Source organism: Lepisosteus platostomus, chromosome 7 (genome assembly GCF_059453375.1).
Source record: "Lepisosteus platostomus isolate fLepPlt1 chromosome 7, fLepPlt1.hap1, whole genome shotgun sequence".
In the NCBI taxonomy this organism is placed as follows: Eukaryota; Metazoa; Chordata; class Actinopteri; order Semionotiformes; family Lepisosteidae; genus Lepisosteus; species Lepisosteus platostomus.
Window position 1 is genome coordinate 40,321,450 of NC_142617.1, and position 18,134 is coordinate 40,339,583.

Genomic DNA, 18,134 nt, shown 5'->3' on the forward strand with positions numbered 1-18,134 from the left:
TTTTAGGAGATTCGATGTTATTAGAAGCTGTGAAGTGCGGGCGACAGACAGCCGAATACACCGTCGTCACAGGGGGATTTTGTTATGATCACATGCAGACGAGTAGAAATACTCCTTAACATTGTAAATTAAATCATACAGTAGATTCTGGAAGGCACTTTTTTTAAAACTGCCACTTCATCACTCACATCACATTCACACAGCAATGTGAATGGGTCTCTATTCTTCATACGTCAAGAAACACAGGAAAGGCCACCCCCATGTTTGTTTTCACTACTTTCTCTGTTCCCGATCTCAGTGTACACACAATGGTCTCTTCTTTAAATCTTACAAAACAGCAAAACCTATGATGAACAGAGACCTGACATTTTTCTGGATATTGAAAACATTTGCATCATTTAATGACTCCATGAAAATAAAGAGAGATTTCTATTCAAAGAATCCCCAAGAGAGTCTGGCTCCCCGGGGGACAGTGTGGTGCATTTTTAAAAGGCTCCGGTCCTTTTACATTCTCACAGGTGGTGTGAGGGACAATGACTGCAGCTGTGTAACTGTGTGGAAAATCCTGCCTGTTGTTGTCAGGACTCCTCTCTCCTTATCCCTTCAGAAGCCTCTGAGCACAGGCAGCATCTGACAGGCCCCTTCTCAGGGACAAACTGCACATCTGGGATTTAATACAGTACGTGAGATGCCTCTTCCAAACGTTTCAGACCCACCAGCACATAAGAGAATGTACTTATTATAGAGAGGAGAATATCTGCTCTATTGGCTGCCAGTAGCAAGCTGATCTAAGCATCTCACTCAGCTGTTTTATGAAGACATCCAGGGTATTCTTATAGCTGGGCAACTAGTTGCAGTCACCTGCCACTCTTTATGTAAAGGTGTATCTCCTGTTCATATTCTTTAATGCCACTCCTTTTTTTCCTACTTGTGTTCCTCGCTATGTGTTTCACTAACAATCCTGGTTTCTTCATTTTTGATCTGCTTTAATAAAGATATGGACAGATTTCATGGTTTGGAATTTAATTTACATGTCAAAACTTTTAAACCTAGTTATGTTATTACAGGTCTTGTGCTTGATTAAGTTCAACTACTTTATTCATAACAACACGCAAGAAGCACACGATCTTATTGTCATGCTAGATAAAAGACAAGATGCGAAGGAGAGAAAAAGATCAGAGAAAGCCCTGTTGCTATGCTTGTGTTTACACTGAGCTGCATTTGTGGATTTTGAAATTACTTTCTGTTATGTGGACACATTCAATGGGGTTTGAGTTTTGAAATGGTTCTGGGCCAGAAGATTTTGAATACACCTCTTTTAAGAAAACAAATGCTTTTTGAGAAAGCTGAATCATTTTAATTCCAAAAACCACTTTCAAAGCACTTATTATCATGGGTTATGTTTTCTGAAGACTCAGCCCTGAACCCCTTGCCTAATGTCTACTTCAGGCATATCGGTTTCCAAGCTGGCAAGAACAATCGAAACATAAATAAACAGTGTGGATCTGCAAAGCGTCTCATGCAAAATACATTTCTGCAAAGCATCTCCTGAAAGTGATTTACAACAGAAGGAAAAGGTTTTGAGAATTTGAGAGCTGGAGTCCGATGTATTTTATAGGTACTTTTCAACTAGCAACCAATTAGGCCAGCGTTAAACCACCAGTTTGTACAGACATGAAACAACTCTATTGTGAGCACATAGCACGGGTGATTTGTTAAATTAAGAATTTAGAGATCATTTAGGGCGAAAATCTACATTCTCTTCAGCCCTTTACTAGAGCTCTCTTAACTGAGCACAGACTTTCTTGATTCATCAACAGCTGACAGACAGGTGCTGTCCACGTTTAAACACCGTTAACCTATAAGACTAACTGGACTGGGGCTCTCCAAGACCAAAGCTGGAAACCTCTGATTTAAAGACACAAATACAGGTGGTTTGACTTCGTGTCTAGCTAATTAGTTAAATTAGTAATTAGGATAAGAAGCATGAGGACTCACGATGCCATGTCTGATTTAAAAGGCTGGCTACAGTACTGCCCACCACCTCTCCTGTTTCCCAGAACTCCATTCCCCCTCAGAAAATAAAAGAGCATCTTTACTGAATAGATGGTACCAGCTAAAAGGTGATGTAAAGGTCTGTAGATATTTAAGAAGCAGCTGACCAAGACTCACCTAGCTATGCGAGATTGTTGAAAATCCTTTTTCCTTATTTCAAGATTTCAAGATGTTTAAGATTTCACTTCAGGGCTGGTCAGGCTTCTTTTATTACATTATTAAGGGTAACAGAGGTGAGATATTACATCTCTCCTATGAGACATTTCCTTGAGGTGAAAAACTCACTAAATTGCAAGGATCCCTCTTCATCAGGAAGAAGGTGGCAGGTGAAATTCACACTGAGAACATTTTCTGGAAGGAAAAAAACATTTTGAGGGCTAAATAAGAAATATAAATCACACCTTTTGCAACAGCAGCAAATATACAGTATTTGTATGGTGAAAACAAAATAAAAATCTGAAGCAACGAGACAAGGCACTATTTTTATCCAGGAATTTTACCACCCAATTGAAGAACTTCTGTATTTGTTAAATATATAATTTGGTATCTGAAAAGCAGATATGACCTTGAAGGGACTCCTACTCTGTGATTGCTGCATGAGCTGCTTCTGCTTCCTGGTGACCCACTTTTCCTGCGAGCTGTGTCAACACCCGTCGAGCCTGAGCACCGGTCAGGGCGGCGTGCTGGGCCTGAGAGTGAGAGAGAGACAGAGACAGACTGACGGGGAGTGGGGCGACTGTACCATTCATGTGCAGGGGTGTAGCAAAGTGAGGAGGCCAGACATGCGAATGGCAATTCGGCGCTCCGAAGACAGCACACACCCTGAAAATGCTACAGAGTCCTGCCTTCCAAAGGGAAGTGAGATTTGCCTTCTCACAGGTAATTAGAACCTGTCAACCTAAGCCCCATGAGCACAACAGGATAAATCCACGCTCCCATGAGCAACCCTCTTGTTGCATCGCAAATGAAGACTTTTATCAAAGGGAGAGTACCTAAACCTAGTCACAGCCAGGATCTGGTCACACTTGTGTACGGTACTCTTGATTTGTTATGAAAATTAAATGGAAAGTAATGACTACCATTTTGCAAAAATACACAAAACAGAGAAGACCCCCAGGAATGGTTAAATTCGCTGACTTTCTCCTTACTGTCTTATTCCAACAAAGGCTGCCACACCAGGCCAGAGTAACGGGGAAGTAAAAGCATTGTTGCCACAGGGCAGTGCCAGTCACGAACAGCCTCCAAACAAAGAACACAAAACAAGCACTGCGACCGACTCCAGGCCTTCGCCATCAAAGGCGCCCGCCTCCGTTGCGCCAGCTGGGAGGCACGTCATGCGTGTTTCCCATTTACTTCATACTTCTCAAAGGAAGACTCAGCGAGAGGCAAGGCAGCACGACTCCACGGGGGCTCCAGAGGGGAGCGCTTGGGGAGCTCTCCGAGGAAACCCACAGGACGCCTCCCTCAGCTCCGCACAGCTGGCACTTGGCCGAGGACGGAACAGGGAGAGTGAACCGAAAAATAACTAAAAAAGAGCCCTTTGTCCTTTAGCTGAGCCTTCTCTTGGCCCACAGAAGTTCCACAGACAAGGTTTTCCGAGTCCCTCAGCCTGTAGAAGATGAGCTTTGTGACCATGGGTTTCGAATCTGTGTCGTGGTACTAGCTGACTAGGACTGGGATTCCCCATGAGGCAGCGTCCCATTGGCCGGGCCCCGCTCTGCGGGTCCTCAGAGAAACCCGCAAGGCTGCTGGTGAGGGATTATCAACGAACCCCGAGAGAGGAAGTGAGGTGCCAGGGACGTGGTAAAGGAGTGAATGGCTCGAACGTGTACAGGTCGGAGGAACTTCTATACTTCTTCATCCTATCCTGTGTGAGCTTGTGGGGCTCATGGCTGCCAACTGAGACATAAAAAAGACAATTGTTTATTTCATACTGGGAGGGTGTATTAAAAATAATCGGCAATTCCAACCTTTAAAACAAGAATATCCACAGATTAGAGTATCTTGTGTTCCCCTTTCCCCCTGTATCATGTAGTGTAGCAGAAGACAGCAGGGATTCATTGAGTTTTTTATCTACAGTACATGCTTTGGCTACTCCTCATTTGTCTTTAAAGTGCTCTGCAAATCTCGATGTAATACCACAGCAGCCTTGACACACCCCTCTCTCTGCCTGCCAGGTCCATATTTATGGCTTGTCCTATGTAGTCGGCACCACCTGATGGCCTGTTTGTCTGCTGCTCCTGCCATAAATTCTCCTAAAAAGGGCAAAGGGATCACTGCAGCAGTACTGTAAACCCCAGTAACTGCCCGTTGAGGAGAGGGCCAGTCCAGGGACCACACTTCAGATCTGCCTCCTGAGAGATCACACTGGCACGAGTCTGACCACCAGTGGTTCTTTCCAATCCTCAAGTCAGGCACCACATCAAATCAGGAAACCTGCAGTCTTTTTCAGATTGCTGCAACCGTTACTGTTGTTTGAAGAAAGAGTCTTTGTCTCCTGTCTACGTCTAATCTGAAGAGAAACATGGAAGAGAAATAATAGATTTGTTATTGATCAGTTCTCAACATAACACCTATGGAAACTGAGACTGGAACCAAGATTTTTCACTTAATTTTCAGTTCCTAAAAAAGCTTGATTAATAGATCCTCATATGTTTGGAACCTTAATTGACGTAGGATTCCCACTGTAGAGCACAATGATCGGTTACAGATTTTTAAGTGGTTCAGACCCTTTGGTGCATTTCATAAAATAAAAATATGCACTGTATATATTGCCTCAAAACTAGATAATAAGCCTGAAACATCTACATCTGGTGCTAGTTTATAAACACAGGAGCTTGAAACAGTGAAGACTGAAATCAGTATGCAATGGGAGCCAATTCATATTTCTGAACAATGCTCAAAAGCTGCAGAAGAGTCGTATTATCAGCTGGTAACGGGGCCAATCCTACTACGTTATGCTGTATACCCTTCTGATAAATCTAAAACAAAAAAAACCCACTAATAACGTCCTGCACGGAATATTAATACACTCAACCATGGCAATGCAATGCAATATGCAAAGATTTTTTACATCCTTGCAGAACATGTTCTCAATGTTATTGCAGAACTTAAGAGCCCTAAAGAATGCCTAAATCCATAAAAATGCATCTGGTTTTCCTCATCCTCTCTAGTCCGGTTTTAAGAATTGAATGCCTGGAGCTGCGGTCCGTCACAGAGCTGTATTCCCATCACACATTCCTTCTGCTGTCTTCCGTCGAGAGGACGAGACAGGAACGCAGAGCGCAGAGAGGGGAGAATGGGAAAGGAGAGGCGGCAGGACGGAAAACTACTGGGAGAGGCACTGCAGATGCCGAGAGTGCGTCCACGTGTGTGTGTGTGTGTGTGTGTGTGTGTGTGTGTGTGTGTGTGTGTGTGTGTGTGTGTGTGCAAGTCTGAGCAAGCGAAGGTGAACACTCCCGTCAGCAGAGGCGGGCGATGTGCAAGGTAACGTCCCAGGGGAAGAGAGGGGCTGACGTCAGCCGGAGGGTTTTAAATACAGTACAAAGCAAAAGCAGAAGCAGAAGCTGGGGGCTCTCATGTGACTGTGAAAGACGAGCTGCCTGCCTGATCAGGGAGACTCGGGGAGGCAGCAGGGAGGAGGCTGAGGGCCACTCCAGCCCACAGGGAGGCGGAAAGTCACCTGCTAACGAGGCGGGAAGGAGAGGTATGCAGTCACCCTCCCTGCAGCTGCTCGATTCTTTTTTCCTCATCCAAATAAAGATTGCTCAGCCAAGTCGGCCACTCCCGTAAGATAGAAGCAGAAAAAAAAACACATCAAGCAAGTTCACTTCAACGCTTAATGCTGCAGCCTCCTACAACATCATAACAGTAGGATTTTGAAGAATAGTTTCCAGTGACTAATTAAGCATAATTTATGGAAGTAGAGCTGATTTCACAGAATTATGTACTTGCTTTAGTCGGTCTATAACTAGATGGTTCAAAATGGCCTCATCTCAGTTGTAACCATCTCAGTATTTTTTAACCTTAAAGAAGGAAAACATCCATTTCACTTTTGTAGTTCTCTTTCTGCAGTATGTTGCACTTTGCTTTCTGGAAACTGGGAGGAAATGTTTATTTTGGTTAAACCCCCCCCCATCCCCCCATCTTTGACATGATGCAAAACTGAGCTTCCATTCACACGGTTTCATTACCGCGCTGGATGGAGTTTGGAAGCCAGCTAACACAGCTGAGCAGCTATCAGACTCTTAGGAAAACACGTTCCAGTGGAGTAAGTCAAAACAGTTGGAGAGGCAGGCTCCAGAAGGAATGACATACAGATCGAGGGTCAATCCCTCTGTTTACATTGGCTCAAGACTATCTGCACAAACCCCTTCCCTGCCTTCTAATCCTCCCAACTTCTTCTGCCTGTGTCACCTCGGAATTAAGTCAAGTAGTGTGCTGAAAATGGAGCAGCAGATCAAATACTACAGGCCTCACAAAAAGGAAACAGTGGACCGCGAGAGAGTGATGAACGATCCGTAAAAAAAAGTCGCACATCCTTATCAAAATTATACCGTACTCCTTCTGACAGCAGCAATATCTTTGGAAGACGCCGGTTTAAGGGGCAGGGAGTGACAAACGCGAAGAGCTGTAGGAGTTAATCAAAAAGACGATCCGCGATGAGAGATGAGCGCCCCGACAAAAACCGCGACAGCAGGCGACCTTGGGAAACTGGCTTTCTTGCTTAAGAGCTTTGAGGTCCAGACTGGTTTCCATGGAAACTAGGCAGCCTAAAGTTAGAAAGTAAAGGGCAGGATGCTGCACCTCAGCCACTGCAAGCCTGCATCATGAGCAAACATGAGTGGCTCAAAAAATCAGACTAGGGCAGCACAGTGGACCTTACAATGAGAGATCTGTCCTTGTCACATACAGTGCATGCCACTAGTGTCACAGTCAGACTGAAGGGCCTGCAAGACAAACTCTTACACTACATATAGTAAGAAGCCAAATATGGCTAAGATCAAAATCTCTTTTGTTTGTACCAGTTTTAGAACAGGCCTAGGAAACCAGGAAAAATTACAATCAAATGCAACAACAATCTTTCAACTGTCCTCTATAGAAATTTTCTTAACTACAGTCAATATTGCTCAACCCTACAAATACATATGCTTACTGACTTCATTGAACTAATTTACCAACTTCCCCCAGGTCTTCTGCATTAAAGAAGCAAACCCAGCAAACCCACAGACACACCAGCTGTCCAGGACCTGAGTTGGTACCTCCTGGTATAAATGAAAGGAAAAGGCAAAATTAATGATGCACACTAATTTCACGGTAGTGCTTACTTCTTAAATTGGCCTTTTAAGTAAATAACCACACTTGATTTTTAAGAACAGGTTCCTGTCACTAATAAAGCATGATCTACGGAAGAAGACCTGCTTTGGGGGCATCTGAAGGTCAGGAACAATAGCACACCAACTCATCCATTTTTAAAAGTGAGTATTTTATTGGTTGAACAAATTCACATTTAGATTAAGAAAACATCCCTACTCCCCTCCATCACAATTGAATTCAGATTGTACATGTACTGCACATTCATTTGGGCAGGTGCTTTTATCCAAAGTGACTTACAGTACAATCGCCATCTGATCAAGAGGCACTGGGGGTGTCCTACGACATGGGGGTGTCAGCACTTTCTGATTACTAATGTACTTATAGACCTGACTGTTGTGACTCTGAGACTCAGCCCTCAACTGCTCCATTTCAGAAATGATTCCCAAGATACTATTAAACCTCAAGTATGAACTGCCATAGAAAACTATCCTGCAAGACTGGTCAGAGGCTGGGAATGTGTTAAAATCAGTTTCGATTGCATCTGTTTGCCAAAGTATGTTATGGAAAGCACCAAGATAGGGTTTTGTTTGCACAGAAACTGCAACACTGAGGTCAGGTGCCTTTTCTCATTTTTTAAAACTTGTTTTTCCCTGTCTTGTTCCATTTTGAACTTTGTAGTTTTGTTTGATTTCATAAAAACAAATTAGTAACAAAATAATGCATAATTTGTGGAAAACACCATGGCAGAAATGGAAACCCATTTGATGACAATTTCCCACGGAGCTTTAAACAGTGCTGAAGACTGCTCACATATAGATAAAAGCAGTAGTCACCATGTTTGAATGTCAATGCTGCATTTTATATTTTTCTGTGTATACCTTTAGTTAGTAGCAGATTTCTGGCATGCTTTACTGCTATGGAACTGATGTGAAAAACCTCCCTCTCTTGTATTTTAAAAATCCATGATTCACAAAGCCAGAGCTCAAAATTAAACTTAGATTATATAGCAGTGCTCAAACTAATCAAGTTGCTCAAAGCCAATATTCCTTCTCCTCCCTTCATCCCATCTGTAGGAATCAGGACTAGATCCCTGTACTTTGGAATGCCTCTTAATTGCTCCTTACTTTATACTTTCTCAGACAAACTGAATAAAGACAGGGGTAATATGATACGTGCGATAAAATGCCTCTAGGATTTTGCAACCTGACCTTTTTTTTATCTATTTTCCCTCTAGCCTTTGTTAGTAGAATAATGATAGCTAATTCAATGTTCGTTAAGCATGGATTAAAGGCAATCCATCTAAAAAAAACAACTCCCTTATGTAATGCAAAACACCTCTGCCTGCTCACATACAGTATGGGCACAATCGATCCAAACACCCCCTTCCCCCGACTTCAAGCGAGATGCCTTGTTGAAAGTCAGTCGATAGAAGACATTGACTACAATGGTAGCAGCATCAGTGGGGGTGGTGTGGAAGCTGTAGGTTTCACCTTTCTCTGTGGGGCATTCTGATCGATTAGCTCAGTTACAGACTTGGTCAAGACCTCCGTCAGTAACAAAACAGGAGAGCAGCCCAAATAAATCTGCGACTGAAAGAACTGTCAAGCATATGGTTGAATCTCTTTAGTCCTGGGCAGAGGAAGGACTTGCCACAAGCCTTCAAAATGCTGAAAGGAGCTGACAATGTGGACATTATGGTCAGCAATTAATTGAGGACCCGTGAGCACAAGAGGATGCTAAGAGAAAGGATGAGCAGGACTGAGAACAGGAGACCCTTCTTCACGTAAAGGGTTGTGTGGGGTTTGGAGGCAGCTTGCCTGAGATCCTTCAAGAAATAACAGAATGAGATCCTCAGATTAAACAATTTCTCATGGCCCTTTTTGTTTCCTAGTTAACATGTTCCCTAGTAGGTTTTTGGGAAGAAATACTTTCTGACACCAATCAACCCACCATCCATAGAAATGTGTTGATACATAGTATATAAAGAAAAACTGTAAGTATAGTACAACAAATAAATATATCACAAAATTAATGTCCTGAATTTCACCTTAATGAAATCACAGCTTTGTGATGGGGAACAAAAAAATTCCCCCCAATCAAATATTTATTCTAGTAGATCGTTACGTAACCATTCTTCACTATGAACCTTATGCTCTTGATACATCAGAAATGTAAATTAAATATTAATTTCAGAGAATCGTCATTGCTTAAACAGTAAATGATTTCTTAAATTGTGATAGTGTAGTCATCCACTGCTAATATAACTAACAAAATAACGTACAAACTAATTATCTTGACTTATTGGAATCTCTGTGTTGCCGTGTGAGAAGCACAAACTAGAAGGAAAATTGTTTAGCTGAACGATTCAATAAGATAAGAGATTTGACTTTTTTTGAAAATAGATATCATTGCCTAGAAGAAGCAGAGCAAAATGATGCATTTTTGAAGTGGGTGGATTCCAATTCAGAAAACAAAGATTCAAGGACTCTCCTGAAACATGCTGCTGAATCATAGTCCAAACCAGCAGAACACTGTGGCTCCTACTCATAAAATACTTTACCTTTACTGTAGATAGATTCATGCTCTTGGTACTAAACCTGAAGGAATTTCATGCTATGAAACTAGTTCAGAACAGAGTGCTGTACAATAAGTGTTTCTCAAAGTGACTGAGAAATACAGTGCATTGCTGCTGTATGATTCTTTCTGAAGTCTCTACAGTTCTACACTGGCACTCCATAGGCACAGGATCATAATGTATTCCTGCAGCCCTGTTTGGCAATCTGACAGCTGAGGGTCTTTGCAAACCTCACTTTAACATGGGATTTAAAGAGGATTACAACAGAAACTGGAGAAATTCAAAAACAAAACAACCATCTGTATCATTCTCCTGTAAATGTAAGGGAAATGTTCTTTTCAGCTTGCAAAATGTTATTTCGGAAGGGAAATATGTTTTTGGATTATCATAGGTTTTTTTTAATCTATTTATGGTGGAATTTCATCAGCGGTACAAACCTTCCATTTGACACACAGACATAATTGCTCCACGTTCATACAAAAACAGATCTGCATATTGTGCCTTATTTCAGCCTGAGGATTATATACATGACATAAACCCAAAGCAAATATCATACAAGCATTATCTTCAAGCTTTTTTATTTAAGTCATCCAGTTATGCAGTTATTCCATCAAAATAACAGACTTCTTCGTGGTTCGATGAATAAACTGTGCAGACTGTAGCTCGAGAGAGTTTGGACTGTCATCTGTGATCAGTAAATTTTGTAACTGTAATGATCATACAATCTTTCTGTGTCTCAAAGCTTCTTTTCACTGAAGAAAAGACAAGTGTTTATGCTTGCGGTAATAAACCTTTGCAACTAAAAAATGCAATAATAAAAATACTTGTGTCAATGCAAAAAATACAAAATGCCTCAAGTATTTCAACTGGCATCTAAGGTATAGATAGGTATTTACAAAAATGGTGTAAGAAATGAATACTCCTCTATAAGCTTGAAAAGATAAGATACAATCTATTGTCCCATGATGGAAATAAATGTAATTTGTATACATTCATAATCATGCCAATATATGTGTAAAATGCACAACACTACTTTAAATGCACAAAGTGAGTTTGAACACAAACATGTTTTTATGCATGGATGCAACAACGATTATCAGTGTAGTGTAACCCCACAAGAAAACACTCAGCGCCTAGGGCAGATTTTATTAAATGCCAACAGAGAAAAGCTGGCATTTTTTAAAAAAAAATCTGCTGGTATTTGGCTGCGTGGCCTTTAAAATCCATTCATAACACTGCTTTAGAACCAGAGGGGGAGAAAGAAGGAAAAAAACTGTGAGTGGAAGACTATCATATGATCCACAGTTGCCATGCCAACTGATCCCAGCAGCAGGCCCGTCCAAGGTGAATCACATGTGAGTGTGCCGCTCGCTCTCACTGCGCATCCAGGCACGGTCCTCTGCCACAGCACGGATCAGACACGAGGCAACCCCGCAGAGAGGGCCACAGTGGCTGCGCTGCCCTCAGATTTCTTTTATTACCAATACTACACAGTTCATAGACAGTATTCAGGAAGCACTCATATTTGCCATTTACTCACCAAATCCACACAGAACAAGGCTGCATCAACATTAACCACTGGATTGGATGTACCTGTACAGGGAGCACTGGCAAAGTTAAATGTTTTCCGAACAGATTTTAATAAGTTCCAGTTTATTGTCATTATACTCATATACAGGTATATGGTATAACGAAATGCTATTTAGCTAGCTCTCGGACGATACGTAGTACAAAAACAACAACAACAACAACAACACATTGTAGAATAAAAGAAAGACAGAGACAACAGGCAGTGTGCAAAAACAACAACAGGCAATGTGCAAAACAACAAAAAGGTAACAGGCAATGTGCAAAAACAACATCAGATGTGCAAAAATATGGATCAACAGAATGAAATAAAAGGATAGAAATTATGGGGAGTGAGCTTTTTGACATGTAAGGTAGAGGTAGATTTCATTCAATGTGTGAGTTTTTGGTAAGAAAGACGGCACTGTGAGGTTCAGATCATACAGTAGGTGAGAGGTGAGGTGAGAATGAGAGTGGCTGGGAGTTTAATAGTTTGACAGTGCGGGGGTAAAAACTGTCTCTGAGTCTGGTAGTCCGGGCCCGAATGCTCCGGTACCGTTTTCCAGATGGTAGAGGGTCATACAGTCTGTAGCTGGGATGTGTGGGGTCTTTGATGATGCTTAGAGCTTTCCTCAAGCATCGTCTGTCACAAATGTGCATAAATACACATTGCTTTTAACGTGGCAAACATTCATATTCAAACATTCATTCATAGAGGAACTGGGACTTGTGAATATGAATGTTTGCCACGTTAAAGGCAATGTGTATTTATGCACAATTATGGTATCACAGTAAAAGCATTTGTAAAACAAAGAGGTACTATTTAAGTCTAATTTTAAAATGAGAAAACATAGAAAATGCAAAGTAAATCCATAGTAAAATGCATGGCAAAACCTTGAGTTACAGTTTTGTACAGGGTATCACCATAGACTGTTTTAAAGGATGTTATTTGTTTTAAGATGAGGTGGAGAGTAGAAGCTGCAGTCTGGTTGAGGATCCACTTTTGATGATCATCCAGTCAGAGACTCAGGTTGCCTCTGTTAGCCTAGCTGTCCTCACATATTTCCAGATAATGAGGAAAAGCAATCAAAAGCATCAGCACGTAATGTTTTTCTTACGGTTATGAACTTAGGTGGCCCATGTGAAGGAATGCATTGTGAAAACTGCATTGTTGCATGATGAAGTTTGATACCAGAGCTCTGACGATTGCTGAACCCCACAGTGCACAGCTTCCATGATACAACAAACCTGATAAACATCTGTAGTATGAAAGATCAAATAATTAATATGCTAAGCAATTTGTAGCAAAGCTCCTGCAATGTAAAGGAGAAAGGACACCTGTACAGCAACCCTATCATGGAACTATTATGATCAGCTATTTTTCATGTATCCTAGTGTTAATGATCAAAAATAAGATTGATATTGTCACCACAGAAAATTTCATAACACCGCTGCATTTTACATGACCTTTTAGAAAGAATGGATTTATGATTAGAACACACAGTACATTTTATTTCAGAGTGGGAAGAGAATGCTCATCACTCACTGTACACCCTGCTCCTCCAAAGAGAATACACATGGAACCTATTCTGGGAAAACCAGTGTGCTATTTATGCAATGCCTCCCACATGCATCCTTGTTACGTTTTCACAACAATGATTTGCAGTTGCTCTGTCACCTAGGTGGTGTTTAAGGAAAAGTATATCCTTGAGATACAAAAGGCTCCTGCTGGCAGCCTTGGTTCTTCTGAGCTGTCCATTCAAAGTCAGGACTGCAATCAGGCTCAGTCTTTTTCTGGTTTATAGTGGATGCAATTTACAGCAATCTCATTAGAAAGGATGGAGTAAACACAGCTTAAGACAGGAAAGACAGTTCCCCATTCAGGGACTTTGTGTGTTACTTTAAAATATCTGTATCACTCATGCATACTGTAAAGATTAATAGCCCATTTAAAGCAATACATAGTGAACACTGCATTGTTGAATGATTAAATTTGCTGTACTTAACATAGGCTGGGCCCTCCCTGATTCTGAACCAATGATATATTATATTAATCTGGCTAGTTACTGATACTTATTATTATTATTATTTATTATTTAAGTGAATATTTATTAGGGCAACGAATATTTCTTGCGTTTGATCAGTGGTAGATAATTCGATGAGTTCGAATTAAACGAGAATTACAAGACGCTTTAAGTAGAGCAGCAAACGAATATATATACAAAGGGACTACTTTCATTTATGAGGGAAAATCGCCGGTTTTAGCATTCTGCAGACTATGCCCCGGAGTTGGTAGTTTTTTGTATTTCTTCTTTTCTCAAGCTTTCCTATTGTTTCACAGTACGCCACTGTCGCTGTCCGCAGCAGAGGGTGCTGAACTGGGTGCTCAGGGCCTCAGTGGTTTATTCATTCGTACATTCAAAAGAGAATTGAAGATATGAAGCAACCGATGTGTTTAAACACACACACATATCAGGACAGCATTGGTGCAACATTTAAGTTACCCTCCTGTTCAGGAAGACAAAAATATACATCAAAGGAGAGACATTTAATGGTGTCAGGCGCGAGTTGCAGTGATTTCTAAGACGGAGTAGATTGTTAAGATTTGCTGCTGTACGAATACAGCCTTTTAAGAGGAGAAGTGATTTATGGGCTCTTGAAACAGCGAGCTGGAAAGTCATGCTGCCTACCCAACGTCTTAATTACAATTTGCCTTAAGACATTAAAACACGCTACCGAAAACGCCGGAATATTGTCGCGCAAAAAAAAAAAATTAGTTTCGTTTCACTGGTTTCTGCATAAAAATCGGAACAGGGAACCAAGCGCTTGTTTTTGTTTTTTAAAAAGCCGCTTCAGAAACGCCGAAAAGAGAAATGTAATTGTTCTGACCAGCACCTTTACTAGTTTTACGGTCGATTCAGATCTTTTAGTCAAATATGCCCCATAGTAAGCTACAAAAGTGAAGCATGACGCTTTATTAAGTCATCGTTTCTCGTTTCTAGTTCTCTTAAACAAGTCGGACTGAGGGCTGTTTCATCTTTGAGGCATACTGTTTTATATTTACCTGCAGCTCTCTTAGATACACCTTTCCAAGCATCGCCATACTAATTTGATTCGGAATTATTATTATTTTTTTAATTAAGGGCCCTTTATTAAAATGGAACACTACGTAAGTAGTTATAGGAGCGTTATAAATACGAACATTATAAGAACACTAGTTTCTCCACTCGAAACAAGGTGTAAGATCTCCAGTGACCCCACTCCCCCCATACAAAGACATTTAAACCCTATTAGGGCGACAGAGCATCATCCACGTCTTTAATCACACCTGAGCTTCCGACCTTCAGGGCGTGTTTAACACCCCGAAGCGTGAGCAATTGGGATCAGAGCACGGCACCTGTTAACACATGCACTGTTAATATGATCATGCGTAACACTCGTTTCCAACCCTGCCCCAGAGTGAGGTGTGTTTAGGAAGTTACGAAAAAACGCTGAAAAAAAGGCAGGCTGAGCTTATTGATGGGAAATCGTGAGTTTAGCGAACTCCCAGGCGTTGACGTTCGATGTATTTTTCATTGGTAAAAACATGAAGGGTGAAGGTGGGAAAGGTTTACGTAATCTAAACAAAATAGAAAAACGGTCATAGAAAAGGAAACTCGCTGAGAAACGTGTCCCCTCCCACTCTCACCACAGTCTCACCGCTTTTGTAAGCAATATAAATATTTAGCGGTTTATCTCAGGTCTGCGGGAAGAAGACTCAAAAGAGGCGACGACCGCTGACGTCTGTTGTCGAGTGAGTCAAACCTGCGTCAGGTTCACTGTTACTCTTCTGTAATGACCCACCCCCTTATAGGATTCTGGAAATATATATATATAGTCCATATGTCTTGTGCTATAACCTGCAATGAAAAAAAAAAACCTCTGACGCGCTCCTCTTAAATACACTGGCCTAGATTTAATATTGTATTCATCCCTTTAAAAGAGATATCTTACAGGAAACGTGTTTTCCATGTTAAAAAATAGTTGGGAATAAGTTGAGCTATTATTAGCTATTAATAACCAGGCAATGTGATCAGCCAGGCTTCTGCGTCAGACTACGCTCGGCTCTCTGCATGCGAATCGCTGCTGTGATGTTTTTGCATCCTTGTGTGTGCACAGAGACCAGACGCCAAGCTGATGTCTGTGTGTAAGCAGACTTTTCGCGGAGCCAGCTCGCTCTTTTTCGTTCGTTCTTATTAATTTCCGCCATTATTTCTATATTAACAAATCAGAGGGATAACCTTCCCAACTACGGATAAGGTAAGGAAGACTTAGGAGAGGAACGATCGCACGTTTCTTGCACTGTAGCTTTACCCGAGAAACCAGCCCGTCTATCATCGCATTTCTTAACGGTGTGTCGCCATCATTCTGTATTTATGTATTTGTTTCTCGTAAAAAAAAAGACATGAAACGATGTCTATTTTAATCTCGGATGTTATTGTCCGGATCTCGCCCCTGTTGCTAAGTAACCAGGGCTCAGCATCACCTTGTTAAAGAAGTAGTGCTTTCTCCGTGTGCGTAGCCTTATTTAAGAGACTTGTCAATGCGTCCCTGTAGTTGAGCCGTCACGACGATCTTTACTTTTGATCTCTTAATATTACAGATGGGCTGAGCATTGATAGTTTCAAGAAGTATTGGTTTTGAAAGAGCAGCATTATCATCAATGGATCGCGCTTACCTTGATGCTAAAATCGATTGAGAAACCGCGTAAAACAAGAACACATCCCTTTAATGCAAAGTGCTAGACCGTTGCAATATTTTCCTCTCTCTTTGGGTACATACTGCTGAGTGTATTTGGAATGACATGTCTACCTTTCATTATTAATGAGTTGCGGGCTGGTGTGACCTTGAAGACAATTCACGGTATGCTATGGTGTTTTTGAATCACAGCTGTTAACACGAGGTAACGTGTAAAAGTAAAATAACATGTACATGCTAATTATTAACTAAAATGAGTCATTATGATGACGGATCTGTGCTTTTTCGTGACAATCGGACCCCAGAGAGAAGGATAGACTCTTTCGTCACTCGCCCAGCGTGTTAAGCTCTGAAGCTCTGGGGTCGGACGACATTGTGTCGATAAGATCCAGGCAGTTATTAAGATGACTGTAAAGTAATCTGTCACAAGCGCATCTACTGTCGCTCTTCGTTTCGTTTTAAAATCCGTGCGCTGTCTTTGGCCTGCAAGTTGTCTCGACAATCCGTTAAGCAGGAGCAGAAATCTTTTTGAGCTGCACAGATGCTATTTCACTACAGATTGAAGCAAAACATAGTGTAAAAACATTATACTCTCCACATACAACTAATTACAGTGTATCCCTTTCAGCATCTCGCCCCACGCGTTTTGTCTTTAGAGTGCCGGGCTCAACACCTCGTTGGGGGGGGGTTAAGGTAATTTACATTAACATTCAACGCTCAAAGACAAAGCCAAGCCAGCAAGGAGGCCTAGCGTATAAGCTCGGTACCCCGAACGCATCATTATAACCAGAAGGTTACGGGTTCAGATCCAGCATGAGACATTCAGATAGCTCCAGGAAAATTACTTTCAGACAGGGAAAAATCCTTCACCACGCGCCATAGCGCCTTTGACCTTAAATTAATTATCCACCTTGCTACACTTGACTTAATTAGGTTACCGTCTTAGTGAAAAGACTATTGCATTACGCCTGTAAATCAATTAGGTAACACGTCCATGAGTTATAATCCCGTTAAAGCTGTCTGAATTACTGTAACCCCAGCACGCACAACAACTGTATAGCGTCTAACACCAAGGGATAGGAATTTATAGGTCCTCCATTAAACCGAGTAAAGCTGTCATTTCCGAAACTTATTAAGCTGTTGTAGTCTCATAAAATATTAATTGCTGTGCAAGAATATACTTTACAAGGAAAAACACACCACCAAGCCGCCATCTTGGTGCGCAGGGAATTTGACACAGACTGCAGACAGTCTAGCTTTCAGAAAACACCTGCAGCTTTTTTCGAGTTTCACAGCCTATAACACGACAGATATGCTTGTTCATTACGAACAGAAACGTAGCGTTTTCCTCCAGCTCCCTTGAACCTTGAACAATTAAGTTCCTTACTGCCCATTCAGTAGCATAGCAATCGGAAGGACAGCTGTACTCCTCAATAAAGACTTACCTTTCTGAAGATTTGAAGTTATTCTAAAATACTTTATTCCAGATTTTGCCAATGTCAATTTGTCAATAATTTAATTATTCGCAAATCCTGAGAAGGACGCGTGCCACTTTAAATCTTTGAAGTAACGAACATTTTAGCCTTTCCTGAGGTCAGAGGTCATATCCGCTTATTTTCACAAAGTGGAGGGTTTCGGAAGTCACAACCTCCCTCTCATTTGGGGTCTTTTAAAATTCAGAGGGCACGATATACAGTATAATTCCTGTTAGTCTGGAGTGATACGACTAAATAGTATTCTACAATAATTATAGTTATCATTTCTAATAAATATTTCTATAAATAATATTTGTTTTCACTACATTTTTCAATTTTTGTCTGTTCGAGATCATTACACGGAATATTTAAGAATATTGCGATGTTGTTTAATTTTACCAGAATTTACA

At 41.2% G+C, this 18,134-nt stretch overlaps 1 protein-coding gene and 1 long non-coding RNA gene across 4 annotated transcripts in view; one reads left to right on the plus strand and one right to left on the minus strand.

Moving 5' to 3' along the window:
- On the minus strand, window positions 1-17,914 carry LOC148658749 (uncharacterized). Of its 3 annotated transcripts, XR_015940157.1 has the most exons (4): window positions 17,695-17,914; window positions 2,621-4,567; window positions 2,173-2,406; window positions 1-981 (listed from the first exon to the last, which is right to left on the minus strand). It is a non-coding gene; the product is annotated as an uncharacterized LOC148658749 (long non-coding RNA). The 3 variants fall into 3 exon arrangements; XR_015940156.1 differs by having other exon boundaries at window positions 1-2,406; window positions 2,638-4,567; XR_015940155.1 differs by having other exon boundaries at window positions 1-2,406.
- slc6a17 (solute carrier family 6 member 17) overlaps window positions 15,403-18,134 on the plus strand; it is a 25,524-nt gene continuing 22,792 nt past the window's right edge. Inside the window, exon 1 of the mRNA XM_088640327.1 lies at window positions 15,403-15,811. The gene's annotated coding sequence lies outside the window, so the exon portion shown is untranslated. The remainder of the gene's footprint in view (window positions 15,812-18,134) is intronic.